This window comes from Carcharodon carcharias, chromosome 15 (genome assembly GCF_017639515.1).
Source record: "Carcharodon carcharias isolate sCarCar2 chromosome 15, sCarCar2.pri, whole genome shotgun sequence".
Lineage (NCBI taxonomy): Eukaryota > Metazoa > Chordata > Chondrichthyes > Lamniformes > Lamnidae > Carcharodon > Carcharodon carcharias.
Genome location: NC_054481.1, coordinates 98,883,464 through 98,899,274, shown reverse-complemented (window position 1 = coordinate 98,899,274; position 15,811 = coordinate 98,883,464). Strand labels below are relative to the sequence as shown.

General features: G+C 41.7%; 1 pseudogene; it reads right to left on the bottom strand.

The window, feature by feature from the left end:
- Positions 1-12,511: 12,511 nt before the first annotated feature.
- Positions 12,512-15,811, bottom strand: part of LOC121288430 — a 33,958-nt pseudogene continuing 30,658 nt past the window's right edge.

Below are 15,811 nucleotides of genomic sequence, written 5' to 3'. Positions count from 1 at the left end.
AACAGTGTCTACACTTTCAAAATAGTTCATTGTCGATCAGCAAAATGCTTTGGAGCACCTGAGGATGTGCAAGGTGCTATAGGAATGCAATTTCTTTCTTTGTGGATTACAATACAGCATTGATAAAATTATAGGTTACATATTCAAACAGTTCAGTTAATAAATAATTTGCATTTATTGAACGACATTTGAAAATAAACTTGTGTATATAGAATTCTTCTTGTTCTATGAACAATTTTCTCAATTCCTCCTTTGAAGGTGCTAAACCATTATGGTATATTTATTAATACCTTTGTGAAGTAACTATTCTCCCTCTGTCAACTTAAACAGCAAATGTTGACAGGATGTTTAGCTATTGGGCCATCAAAGTTCACACATGCATGCACCCACAATTAAAGCTGTGCTGGTATCGTAGTTATGTCACCGGACTAGTAAGAGGCTTGGACTAATGATTTGGACACCGGAGCTTAAATCCCAGCATGGCAGTTTGTGAATCTGAATCCCATTAATCTGGGATAATAAGCTAGTATCAGGAATGGCCACCGTGAAGCTCTGGAATTGCCTTAAAAATCAATAAAAGCCCAACTAGTTCACTAATATCCTTCAGGGAAGGAAACTTGCCAGTCTTACCTGGTCTGGCCCAGACCCACCACACTGTGGTTGACTCATAACTGCTTGCTGAAATGGTCTGCCAAGCTACTTGTATCAAAAAGGTACAATAAGAACAAGTGAAAAGGGCACTCAGTAGAGCGCATACCTCTGCCAGGCTGTGTTAATGCAATGTTATTATAAATACACAGCTCTGCCTTGTGGCTTTTCCCTGCCTGGTTGATGCTGTGTGACTACAAAGCTGAAAAAAAATTAAGAGCTCCATCTCACTGAGGATTAATTCACATCCTACAACCTGCTCTAAAAACTCTGCTCACATTTTAACAGCTGTGACAAATTGCACGACAGCAACCTAGATAGCCACAACATTCTGCAACAGTCAACAACATTCTAAGAAAAAAGTCAATTCACTCCATCCCCAGGTGTTAATGGGTTCTTTAAAAGAATTTCAGGATCCAGATCTACATCTTCACCATAAACTACCCAGTTCTTCCTTGGGTCATACCCTATCTGTGTACCAATTTTCATTGAAATCTGTTCAATAGTTTTTGAGATAGTGGCAGATTTCTGCCTCATAAGATGATGGTTTGCACCCTGACGGTCAACTCTGTGTTAAGCATCACCTAGTGTGACCCAGGAGCTCCACCCTGGCATGGCAGGCTCTGCTGCATTTGCTGCAAAGGAATACAATGGCCTGAGAAGGTGCACAATTCACTGGCCTCTGTTTGCTCTGGGCCATCTTTTCAACCGGTTAAACTTTTTGATTTTGCTCACCTCTTCTATTGCCTCTCCAAACAGTTAGTCTCCAGAGGTCATGGCCATCAGCAATGGTCTCCCAGTTGTCAGTGACACTGTATTGGGTACGAGGGCAGTTCAGGGACCGGGAATTCTGCAGCAAAAACTCACCCACTGACTCCCCAAAGCTTGTCCACCACCTATATCACATAATTCAGGAGTGTGATGGAATACTCTCCACTTGCTTGGATGACTGCAGCTCCAATGACACACAAGAAGCTCGACACCATCCAAGACAAAGCAACCCACTAGATTGGTAGCACATCCACCACCTTAATCATTCACCTCTTACACCAACGCTGCCATATGGTTGCAGTGTATACCATCTACGAGATGTTGTGCAACAATTTGCCAAGGTTTCTTTCACAGCATCTTCCAAACCCACTACTTTTACTACCTCAAAAAACAAGAGCAACAGATGCCTGCAATTTCCCCTTGAAAACACGCACCATCCTGACTTGGAACTATATCATCGTTCCTTCATCATCGCTGGAGCTCCCTACCTAATGGCACTATGGGTGTATCTTCACCTCATGGACTGCAGTGGTTCAAGAAAGCTCCTCATGTTCTGAAGCTATCAAATTGCTCCCATGTGCCTCCTCTTTCCCCATGTATTTCATTTCCAAATATTTACCCAATCCCCTTTAAGAAACTATGCTTCCATCACCTTTTCAGATAATGCATTCTAGGTCATGACAATTCGCTGCATAAAAAAAAATCTCTTTCCCCTAACCCCTGTTTCTTTTGCCAAGCATGTTAAATTTGTGTCTTTGGTTTTCAATTGACCTTTCCGTGGAAACAGTTTCACCTGCTTTACTTTGTCAAATCCCTGTTGTCCAACAGCTAACTAATTCTGAAACCTTCCATGTCCATTTGCACTCAGGACAATGTATTGGCAGCCAAGGGACTTCAGCAGTCATTATCCTGGTGCCTTCAGCCAAGGAGAATTGAAAGGAATATGGGGATTGATTGACTTACACACTGCAAGTCTAAGTGCTCTACCCAACAAAGAAAAGCATTAGCATCTAAGTGGATGATCACACTTTGACTGTAATAACATCTACTCAACTTTGAGTGAATGACTGCAGTGTGTAATTACTGTGCCATATGATGCTCCATTCACAAAGAAAACCTGAGTGAAATGGTGGAGATAGATACTGGTGTTTTTCAGCCCCATCTGTAAATGCCTGACTGTTTGTTATTTTGCTCAAGAGCTGGTTGTCTCTTGATTAGTTGGCCATGTTGCTGGTCTTTTTTGATATTCAGCTTCAGAATTTGTAAAAGAAAATCATTCATTTTCAAAGTCAAGACTGAGGAGTGTTCTCCAGGGAACAAGGGAGCCTTCCACCACCAGTGGTTTGGCATAATTGACCCACCGTCAAACCTACACCAGTTTTCCCACCCACTAACATGGAAATAAAATGTAAGCCAAGAGAATGGCTGCAAACCATTACCAAGTATTACAAAGTCTTTTACAGAAACAGGCCACCCGGCCCAACAGCTCCCCATGGCAATGTTTATGCTCCCAACGATCCTCCTCCCACCACTCTTCATCTAAGCCCATCAATGTATCAGTCTATTCCTTTCTCCTGCATGTGCTTGTATATCTGCCACTTGAATGTATCTATGTTATTCATCTCAAACACTCCCTGAGGTAGCGAGTTCCACATTCTAACCGCACTCTCAGTACAGAAGTTTCTCTTGAACTCTCTGCTTGATTAATTAGAAACTGTCTTATTTTTTGACTCCAAGTTCTGGTCTCAACCACAAGCGGAAACATCTTTGCTACATCTACCTATCAAATCCTTTTATAGTCTTGAAGGCCTCTATCAGGTCACCCCTCAGTTTCGGCTTTAGAGAAGAACCCCAACCTGCTCAATCTTTCCTCATAGGTATAGCCCTCTCGGTTCTGGTGTCATTCTGGTAAATCTTATTTGCACTTTCTCTAGTGACTCTATATCCATCAAGTTTTTAAAAAATTCTTCTGTCCCTTTCTTTCAGTCTCTCCTGAGGACATTTGCTGAGATACAGTTCTATGGACTTCAGTATTTCTCATGTATGGCTCATGGACAGTGGGTGTTACCAGGTTATTCAACTGTGTTCAACATTACAAGCAAGCCTGATCCGGTACTTACCTGATACTTGATTTTCCCACTCCCACCCCAGTTGTAGAACTGCTGTCTCAGTTGAAATCGATCAACTCTCCATGATGCAATCTCAGGAGCTCTTACTTATATGGCAGTCCACTTGCCAATGGATCTATCAGATACTCATTTTGATAAGACTTCCCCAATAAACAGGACTCATTCTTACAGGATTAGGAAGGAGGCACCCTTCGCTAAACAAGCAACCATATACTTTTGTATAAGAAATGGGGAACAAAGTAGCACTGTTTTAATGAATAATCTGCAGTTGGAATATTAATCTATTTTTCTCTTTCAAATGTTGACCAATCTCTTTACATTTACCTTTTACAACTTGGGATTGTCACTGAAAAGCTCCCTCCATTCAACCCAATAGCTAATAACAATCTCAGAATAGCATTCTTAACTCCATTAGTGTAACATTTTATCTCCAAATGAGACTGCTACTTTAGTGCCAATATGGTATCAAATCCTAGTTAGAGCCATTACTACTGAATTATGGGCAGTTTTATGTCATGATCGGATTCATTAGAAAATGGGCTGAGATTCCTTAAGCTCGTTGCAATTAGAACCCTTGTAGCCATTATGGAAAGGAAAATTTCATCACGTTAGGCTGGGCTGAATTCAGAGCTGAAGATGAAAGAAGAGTGCGCTAACTTTCTACTTAGGTGTAATATTGTTTACACTTTATTAGATTTAACAAGTAACACACCATTGACAGAATAAAATTCTTTGTTTACACAAATGATGGAAAGAATAGCAAGAACTTGAATTCATGCAGTACATCTTACAACCTTGAGCGTAACAACAATAAATTATTTCTGAAATGTTGTCAGCGGTGGCTGTCCCTTGATTCGAGGATGACTTCTACTCAGGATCACAAGTATCTGCCGTGGGTCTTCATGTGACAGAACAAGCCAATTGTTGACCTGCATATCTTTGCACACATGGAGCAGGACATCACATGAGGCAGTGGGATCTGGAGTGCAGGATTTGCTTTGTTTTCTTTCCATATCTGCAGCTGCTCTACCTCATCATTATTATATTGTGATGTAAAGCATGATGCAGCTCGATGGTCAAGTTACTGTTATTTTGAGCAATTGGTAGCAAGCACCTCCAAGTTATTAATGTTAATTCTGCCAAACTTCAAGGAGAGCTTCAGTGTGTTTTTAAGTGTTTTCTTTGTCCTGCCCTGGAACGCTGGCCATTTGAGATTTGGGAAAACAAAACCTGGCAGCGGACACACTTTTTGGCCATCCAGGCACAATGTCCAATCCATTGAAGTTTTGCAGGATTTTTTCCTGAATGCTTATGGTGCTGGCTTCAAGAAGAAGACTGCTGTTTGTTTGATGGTCCTCCCAGAGGCAGCAGAGGCATTGCTGGTGGAATTTCTCTAGTGCTTTTATGTGTTGTTGAAACACAGTTCTCGCTGCAGTACAGGAGTGTGGTGATGACAGCTGCTCTGTACACCAGAACTTATGTTGACTTGCGGAGGTCTTTGTTTTTCAACACTTGCTGTCATAGTTTGTAGAAGGATGAACTGGAATCTGGAAACAATCTCTCTGTAACATTTATGTTGAAGACACCTCTACAGGCTTCTTAACTACCATAAACATCACCCACATTTGTGATCCAGCTATGTCATTACACAGAATAAATTGAACCCCTGCAATGGGCAGTTTTCCACAACTCCAACAGTCACTTCACCTGTTTTCCACTTACTCTTTAAATTTATCTTCCACAATGGAATGGGCTTAGCATCTCCTTAAATGCCACTAATTGTCATCTGTTCTTGTAATACTCCCGCTGAACAACAAATATCACTATCCTACAACATTAAGGATTGATAAGCCCCTGTGTCTCTTAAAACTTTAACATCTTTACTTACTCCACCCTGTACACATGGAAAGACTTTCCCATTACATTCAAAATCTCTAAACATTTCTGCAACCTGCTCCTCCGAATTCTCTTGGGGAAATGGTGAACACATTCCCATTTCTTTACCTATCACTGATTCTCTCTGTTTTATCTGCAACCAAACTACTGGTTTTTCTTGTGCCTGAACCTCAGAACCCACAGTACTTTTACTTCCAGAACTTTTCTGCACTCCTATAATTCCAACAGATTTTCAAAGCAGTTTCCAGTACACTGACTTCGTGTGTCCAACTTTATTACAATGAAAACACTTCAATTTTCAAATGTCACTTCTACCCTCAGCACCTTCCTCTTTATTCTGAGAAAAAGCTTCCTGGGAATTTCCACCTACTCCTTCTGTTCCCTGAATACTCATGTTCCTTTCACCTTCCCACTTTCTATCCTTTTCTGATATAAAAGAGTGATGGAAAAGGGGTTAACTCTATGAACTAACTCATAATCATCAGTTATCTCTGCTGCTTGTCTTACTGTTTGAACCCCCTGTTCCTCCACATGAGTTCTCACTACTAAAGGGATTGAATCTTTAAATTCTTCTAAAAGAATTACCTCCCTGAGAGCTGCATATGTTGTCTCTATCCTTAATGCCCATATCCACTGGTCAAAATGACTTTGTTTTACTCTTTCAAACTCAATAGTTCTGTCGAAGGGTCATGAGGACTCAAAACGTCAACTCTTTTCTTCTCCGCCGATGCTGCCAGACCTGCTGAGTTTTTCCAGGTAATTCTGTTTTTGTTTTCAATATAAGTTTGCCCAGGCTGCTTTCTCATATTCTTAAATTTCTGCCTGTATGCACCAGGAATATGCACTCAAAATAACCTTGTTTTTTAACCACATCATAACTCACTGACATTTCTTCTAACAGTGAAGCATAAAGCTCATGTGCTCTACCCACCCACCTGGCTTGTAACAACAATGTCCAGTTTTCCTGTAGCAATTTCATCTGTTCAGCTATCTTCTCAAATGAAATAAAGAATGCTTCAACATCTTTTTCATCAAACTTTGGAAGGGTTTGTACAAATTTAAACATCTCCCCACTGGGTTTTAGATTAAAGGTTTTTTCCTCATCAGAACTTTCCTCAGGATCTGAGGTCTGTTTTTTAACTTCTAGCCTTTTAAGCCAGTATGTCCTTTCTCTTTCCTTCTCTCTTTCCCTTGCCTCTCTTTCTTTATCCTTTTCTCTTTCTTGGAATTCTGGTTCCAGCTTCCTTTTTTTCTCCTGCCTTTCTGCTTGCTCCCTTTGAAATGCCCTCTCTTTTTCTCTTTCTGCCCTTTCCTTTTTTGTTGCATTGAGCTTAGGTTTCCTCATTTCCTTTGCTTGTTCAAGTTCAAGCTTCTTCATTTGTAACTGAAGTCTCATTACTTCCAGCCATGACTCACTAGTGTCACTTATCATTTCCAACATTAAATGCTGTGCTATACCTTCAATTATACCTGCTTTCTGAGCTCCTGCAGGTAGCCCCAATTGTAATTTATCCACCAATCTTAGTAATTTAACTTTACTTACCTTTTATAAACCAGCCAAAGTTATAAGTTCAACCCTGCAAACAAAGCCTGAGCAACTACCAAAGCCATATTGTAGCCTCACCACTACAAAAAATCTCACACCAACTCTTAAATTCAAAGTGCTTCTTGTACACGTAACCTTAAGATTCAACAACTCCAAACAAAAAATCAAGGAATTTCAAATATATCACGCAAAGAGCCCCCAACTATGTTACGACACAGCAGATTGTAGATGCCGGGCTGTTCAAACCCCAAAGGAAACTTGAAAAAACTGTCACAGCTAATTTTCAATTTGTATAAATTTTGAGGTACATGCCTAATATTCAGCAGTAATAAGACCACCAAGTCTTATAGGTTTTTATAAAACTAGATTAAACATTTATTAATAATATAAATGATTTTAAATACACACTTAGATCTACAAATTACTACTATGATAACTTCTAAATCCCCTACTCAATCTAAATCCCAGTTACACTTCATTAAGGCAACAGTAAGACACATAGATTTTAAAAGACCCAGATAAAGAAACATGATACCCTGAACGAGTCGACATCTGAGTGAGTTTTCTTAACTTCAGTCCTTTGAAGACAGCAGTTTGAGGCATAGACGCTGAAGGCTTTTCACACACTGGTAAGATCTTAAAATGCCTTCCCTCACACACAGCCCTTCTCCTTTATACATACCTTCCTCTTTGAATGCAAATACCCATTGTTTCACTTTTTTCTTTGGACTTTATCTCCCTGATAATAAAACTCTCTCATAGCACTAAGTTTTACCAGTAACTTTTGGAAAAAGTAAACACACTGTTTCTAAACCTCACCTGGCTAGGTGACCCATTTCAACCCACCTTTGAAAAGAATCTAGTCTAGTTTATTTCAAAATGCAAATGTTCCCTTGACACCTATGTTGACATCCCCATGTTTATCTAATTAACATTTCAAACCTACCCTCTCTTCTTAAATCAAAGCAATCAGACTAGATGTCTAATACAATTAAATCTCTCTCACACATAGACCCATCCCACTATTATTCTATTTTACAATAAATTACAAAAACATTATGAGAATGATTATATCTCCTTACCAGCACACAGTAAGATGTCACAAACAAGAAGTTAGATAAACGATCAGTTCCTTTGTTTTCACTACATTACAAATGACTAACACTTCAAAAAAATGCTTCATTGCCTGTAAAGCGCTCTCTGAGGTTGTGAAAGGCTATGAGCACTGTAACTCCTGCCTCCTGCCAACCAGAAAGACATCAGGAACAGTTGCATGAGGCCATTGGCCCATGCACAATTGTTCCTGATGCCTTTCTAGTTGGCGGGAGGCAGAAGTCACACTGTCATAGCGTCATAGAGGTCTCCAGCACAGAAAAAGGCTCTTCGGCTGATCGAGTCTGCACCGGTCAAATAAGTAGCTAATGATTCTAATCCCATTTTCCAGTGCTAGGCCCATAGCCTTGTATGCCATGGCATCGCAAGTGCACATCCAAATACTTATTAAATGTTATGAATGTTTCTGCCTCTACCACCCTTTCAGGCAGTGAGTTCCAGATTCCTACCACCCTCTGGGTAAAAAAATTCTTCCTCACATCCCCTCTAAACCTCCTGCCCCTTACCTTAAATCTATGCCCCCTACCTAGTGATCCCTCCACCAAGGGGAAATGTTCCTTCCTGTTTATCTTATCTATGCCTCTCATAATTTCAATCCTGTTTATCTTATCTATGCCTCTCATAATTTCAATCATGTCCCCCCTCAATCTCCTCTGCACCTAGGAAAATAACCCCATTCTGTCCAATCTCTCCTCATAACTAAAATTCTCCAGCCCAGGCAACATCCTAGTAAATCTCCTCTGCATTCTCTCTAATGCAATCACATCCTTCCTAGAATGCGGATTCAAGAACTGCAGCAATAATCTATCTGTGGCCTAACCAGCATTTTATGCATTTACAGATTTAAGGTAAGAGGCAGGAGGTTTAGAGGGGATGTGAGGAAGAACTTTTTCACCCAGAAGGTGATGGGAATCTGGAATTCACTGCCTGAAAGGGTGGTAGAGGAAGAAAACCTCATAACATTTAAGAAGTATTTGGATGTGCATTTGCGATGCCATGGCATATAAAGCCATGGGCCTAGTATTGGAAAATGAGATTAGAAAAGTTAGGTACTTGTTTGACTGGTACAGACTCGATGGGTCGAAGGGCCTTTTCCTGTGATATGGGCCTCTATGACTCTGTGAGTACGATGAATGTCTGCCCGAAACTCCACTTTCCTCCACCCCACTCCACCTGACCGATTGGCGGCAGCTTTGCCCATTGGACTGCATGCTGTGCTCTCAGCTCAGGTGCAAGCATTCTCCTAACACACACTGCAAGGCTGTACTGTTAGCTTGAACCATGGGGGAGACTGGTCCAAACCAGTATGATGACATTGCAAGGGGCTGTGAGCATCTCCATCAGTGACTACTCCGCAGTCAGCTTTAGCAAGGAGATTGTACAATGTTCCCAGTCATCTAACTGTTCTGCAGTCCACTCAAATGCTCTTTAGTTTGCAGCCTGTGAAGGGTGCAAAGCTCTGGAGCACTAGGTGGCACTTTGATGCCTCTGCATGGCTTGAAAGGGTGGATATGCAGAGGCCCGACTTCAATCATATCAATGTGTCTGTGCTGGAACTGTCTCAGCTGCAGAACAACAGTCACTTTATACAAGGTGTCCTGAATGCGTGGCTGCTTCCCTTGCCCCTCACAACCCCGCCCCCCCCAACATTTGCTTGTGCGCTACCTTCAACTGCAGGGCTGCCTTTGCGTCACCACCCCCCCAAATTTGCCTCAAACACAAGGCCGTCTTTGCCGCTCCCCCACCATGTCACCTCAATCGCAGGGCAGCCTTTGCCCACACCCCCCAACACACCTCAACAGATGTCCCTCGCAAGCGCTCTGTAACATTACTGTGCGCTCACCCCCAAGTTCCTCTCAAAGTGCAGCCTGCGAAGTGCACGCCTTATAGATGCTGTTGTGAAACACATCGTTGTGCAATCATGCCAACGTGGTCAGACAATCCAGTAGGGTGGGGCGGCAGGGGGTGTGGATGAGTCCAGCGGGCTTGCCTTATAAGGACATGCAGATTTATTACAATGAGGCTTCCAATGTCCGATGGTGGGAAACGTGGCCTGCCATTGACAGGCGAAGGAGACGATTGCAACCTGGTTTCACAACATCATGAAACCAATTTTTGGCCTTCTTGCCATATTGACCACTGATGCCGCCAAGCACGCCTGTCCCCAGCAGGCAGGGATGATTCCACCCCTTTTTCTTCCTCTTAGTTCTGTTGGCTGATGGATAAATGAACAAACCAGGACACTTCTGCAAATATTTTTTTTCGTTCATGGGATGTGGGCATCACTGGCTAGGCCAGCACTTATTGCCCATTTAAGAGATAACCACATTCAGAATCACAGAATCACACAGTGCAGAAAAGGCCCTTCGGCCTGTCGAGTCTGCACCGACATGTGAGAAACACCTGAATTATCTACCTAATCCCATTTACCAGCACTTGGCCCATAGTCTTTGATGTTATGACGTGCCAAGTGCTCATCCAGGTACTTTTTAAAGGATGTGAGGCAACCCGCCTCCACCACCCTCCCAGGCAGTGCATTACAGACTGTCACCACCCTCTAGGTAAAAAAGTTTTCCTCACATTCCCCCTAAACCTCCTGCCCCTCACCTTGAACTTATGTTGCCTCATGACTGACCCTGCAGCTAAGGGGAAAAGCTGCTCCCTATCCACCCTGTCCATGCCCCTCATAATCTTGTACACCTCGATCAGGTCGCCACTCAGTCTTCTCTGCTCCAACAAAAACAACCCAAATCTATCCAACCTCTCTTCATAACTTAAATGTTTCATCCCAGGCAACATCCTGGTAAATCTCCTCTGCACCCCCTCCAGTGCAATCTCATCCTTCCTATTATGTGGTGACCAGAACTGCACACAGTACTCCAGCTGTGGCCTCACCAAGGTTCTATACAACTCCAACATGACCTCCCTTATTTTTGTAATCTATGCCTTGATTGATAAAGACAAGTGTCATATGCCTTTTTCACCACACTACTAACATGCCCCTCCGTCTTCAGAGATCTACAGACACACACGCCAAGGCCCCTTTGTTCCTCAGAATTTCCGAGCGTCATGCCATTCATTGAATACTTCCTTGTCAGATTACTCCTTCTAAAGTGTACCACCTCACACTTTTCAGGGTTAAATTCCATCTGCCACTTATCTGCCCATTTTACTATCCCGTCCATATCTTCCTGTAGCCCAAGACACTCAACCTCACTATTAACCACCCGGCCAATCTTTGTATCATCCGCAAACTTACTAATCCTATCCCCCACATAGTCATCTATGTTGTTTATATAAATGACCAATAATAGGGGACCGAGAACAGTTCTCTGTGGTATGCCACAGAACACTGGCTTCCCAGTCACTAAAGCATCCTTCTGCCATCACCCTCTGTCTCCTACAGCTAAGTCAATTTTGAATCCACCTTATCAAATTACCCTGTATCCCATGTGTATTTGCCTTCTTTATAAGTCTCCCATGTGGGACCTTGTCAAAGGCTTTGCTGAAATCCCTATAGACTACATCAACTGCACTACCCTCATCCACACACCTGGTCACCTCCTCAAAAATTCAATCAAATTTGTTAGGCATGACCTCCCTCTGACAAAGCTATGCTGACTATCCCTGATCAAACCTTGCCTCTTCCAAGTGTTGCTGTGGGTCACATGTAGGCCAGACCAAGGAAGGACGTAAGGACGGCAGATTTGCTTTCCTAAAGGACCTTAGTGAACCAGATGGCTTTTTATGACACTCAGCAATGGTTTTGTGGTCATCATCAGATTATTTAATTCAAATTTCACCATCTGCCGTAGTGGGATTCCAATCTGGGCCCCCAGAGCATTATTCCAAGTCTCTGTAATACTAGTCCAGTGACAATACCATTATGCCACCACCTCCCCCTGATGCCATTGGATCTTTGATATCCACTTAAACAGGCAAGTGAGCAACCAGTTCAAGCTTCTGTTAAAAAGATGGCATCTCTGACTGTGCAGCCCTCTCTCAATGCTGCAATGGAGTGTCAGCCTAGGTTTTGTGATCAAATCCTGCAGTGGGTGTTATACCCCCATAACCTTCTGACTCCTAGGTGTAAATGCCATTTCAAAGCCAAACTGACACCTCAATGAATGCTTTGCCGAGGCAGTTATTTGAACATATACTCCAGGAGCACAGCGAAAGGGAATCAAATCCCAGGTGTGCTAGGTGGCAGTAAAGTGGGGTTGGGAAAAGGATGGGTGTGACGAGGAGGTGCTGAAATGCACAATGCCAGAGTAGGGAAATTAGTGAACCAATCAACAGGTTTCTCTTATGATGATGAATGCGATTGATGCAGATGCAATGAGGCATTTTCCAGGGACAAAATAACCACAGTGATCAGTTTTATTGTTCTATTAATTCAGTTTACTTAGTTCTAAATTCATGGTTAGGAGATCTTGAAATGCTGTTGTCCATCTTTCAATTACTGGTCATTATCTGAAAATGAAGGACATAGGAGGAGATGTTAGTTACATTGATGAAAGAAACAGACAGGCTCAGAACAGCAGTTTGAAGGGCTGATACTTTCTGTTTTTATCTCTACTTCGCTTAAGTTATAAAGCAGCTGAGGCTGAGAGTGTTGGCATGTAACCTGTGCTCGGGTCCCACTGAAGCTGCCCAGGATGGAATCCCAGCAGTCCATGGCCTTTCTTCTGCTTTATCCTGGCAGCCGTGGGGAAAACTTTTGTCCTCTGCTCAGCAGCTCTCCACAGCAGCAATGCTGAGATCGGGAATGCAACAGAAGGGTTGATGCAACCCCTGTTCTGCTATTCCATAACACTGTGCATTGTGATCCTCTACATAATGAAATCATCCACTGACTAGGGTCAAATATGAAGGATGACCACTTGGAACGGAGCTGCCATGACCATTGGAACATTGAGTACAACTCTGTGCTTTCAGGTGTAAATGAGAGAAAAAGCGTAGAAAAATGGGATGAAATCCAAAACTCAGCTGAAGATTTTTCACATTACTGACTACTTCCCAACATTCTTAGAACAAGATGGAAGTGTTCTTGCCTCTGTTAACGTTTTGGATCTTTCTATCTTTCTTACTTTCAATTTTTCATCTCATATTTTTGATCACTGGAATAGGTAGGTTGCGCTCAGTGGTTTTCTTCGCTATCCTTGATATCTACATAAATTTATGATATTATGCCAAAGATAGTGAATGTAACAATTATTCTTCTAAGTATTTTAGCAATTGGAATTATTCTAGGCCTCCACAGGATCTCCCTCCCATGTTTGACAAGCGATGGAGCATGACATCATCAAACCTCATTTTAGATCTAAACTATCAAATGAATTTGTTTAACAAAAAGTGAACAATTGAGTAAATAAGTGATATATAATAAATATACCATTTACACTCATGTAAAAATCAAAATTCTGAAAGTAATCTTTTTTAGGCCGAGAGTCATAGGTAATGTTTTCAGTGAGATTGTGACAATTGGCAGGTGGACAATCTAAAGTTTCCTGTGTCTGCCTTTAAATTAGTGAACTGTAATAATTACTGGTAAGTATTTAATAATGATAACATGATTTGTCATTCACAATATGATCACTTTAATGATCTGGATAACTAAAAACTTAAATTTAGAATGTTTTAAGCATTTATTTAGAACGCTTATTGTTATTAGTATTTATACAGTTACAATGAAACCGAATGGTTGACATTTCCCGGATTACGCTTTTGGTTCTGAAATTCTTGGTCCTTGATCCCCGAAAAACAAAAGCAGGTTTTTACGCGAGGTAAATGAAAAATTTTGGCCGGGATTTTCCGGCCCCTTCATGGCGGAACTCGTCGCCGGAGATCCGATGGCCCAGCCAAAGTCCATTGACTTTCAGCAGGACCAGACAATCCTGGCAGCGGGCGGGGCTGGAAAATCCCACCCTACGTTTCTTCAGGTCAAAATTTATGTGGTCGATTTTTACACGAGATCAACGTTTACACAAGTATGTACAATATATTTTTACAGACTATCCAGCCCTTAAAAGGAAGGCAGTAAAAGAATCTAATTATTAAGCAGTTTTTTAAATAGCTTGTTCAAGAATTCTTACTTTCGTGTATTTCACTGTGGGAGCTATGCTGGTCTGAACTATAGCTTTTGGATGTTCCAAACTTAAGGTTTTAATCACCCAGTTCCTTAAATATCGCTGAACACAGTTATCTGGGCTGTGCTGTCGACCTCACTTGGAAATAACTGACTATCCAACCCATAACTAAAAAAAGCCACACAGAATGTGTTTGTTCAAAAGTAGCTCGACTCCTCCCTCAAACTTTGCAGACAACAAATTGACCACACAACATTTGTATTGAATGAAGATTGGGGCAAGATTCTGACCGTAGCGAGTTTGTGTTTAAACTCCTTGTGATTAGCGACTGAATTAAAGGAGCCTCCACGAAGCTAAACAAGCCAGAATTGCACTATTTTTGTCACAGCTCCCTCCTGTTTAATATTTTGCTCACCGAATCTATCCAGGAATTGAAGGCAGATACTCGGGTGAAGACAGTGGGTTTCATCAGAGTGTTGCAGCCCAAAGATGACCCAAAGCTGACTACACCATAAGCATACCACAATCCATCAGCACCTTGACAATTCAAAGGACCACTGGAGTCCCCCTGAATTAAAATAAGGAGAAAACAGGTTAGCCGTAGCAACATTAGCCACAAATATCATTGTTAAACCCTTCCTAAACTGTAATCTCAACCAAGATTTAATAAGACCTACAAGCCCAATACAGGTCTACCCTTTCAACTGTTAGCCCATTTTTGTAATTTCAAAGATGGGGAAAATTCTCCATAACATTAACCTAGATCCAGTGTCCGTTCACACATGCACAAATTATATATACACACAATATGGGTGGCCAGGCAGGCAGACAGGAAGACACAGAAATTCTATTTACGTCTAAAGACATAGCGGGATCGGGAGCTATAGTTGACCTTTCAGCTCCTGGACTTGGACTCAGATTCAATCGAGATGCTTGCAGAAATAGGGTAGGAGACTGCTATATGAGTCCTGGCTTCAAAATAGTGACAATGCAGACAGGAGGGAAATTATGTAGGACAGGGTATTTGGAACTTAGAGGTAAAAAGAGAAATGAGTTGAAGGGAACAATGGCCAATGTAGTAATTAGAAAACAGAGAAAGGTTGGAAAGATTACAAGAGAAAGAAAGATATTTGATGCAAACAGTGAGAGAGGGATTACCTATCAAAGAACACAATTAATCAAAACAAAACTGTTTGAGAGGGTTTCACTACTGCACTGGAATGTTAAACTATTTTTCTGCCTAAGTGTTTGGAGTGGGACTGGAACCCACAACCTTTGGATTCAGAGGCAAAAGTGCTACCCACTGATCCACAGCTTAAAAAGTGACTAGTTTCCCAGAACTGTTAGCCCTTCTTCTCTCAAACCACAAATCCATACAAAGCATTTTAAACTAAATTATGTAGAAATTACTTACATTACATCCAGACTGCTCATACCCTCCAGCGCAAACCATGGTCGTCTTCACGTTGTTACCCCAACAGTCACTTTGTTGGCAGATCTGATGGTCAACGATTGGCAGAAGACCTGTTGCAGCTTTCTGGCGAGTGGCCCGCTGGCTGCAGAATTCCAAACATAAATATACATTAATTAGGAAAATGAAATCTGTAAGAAATAATGAC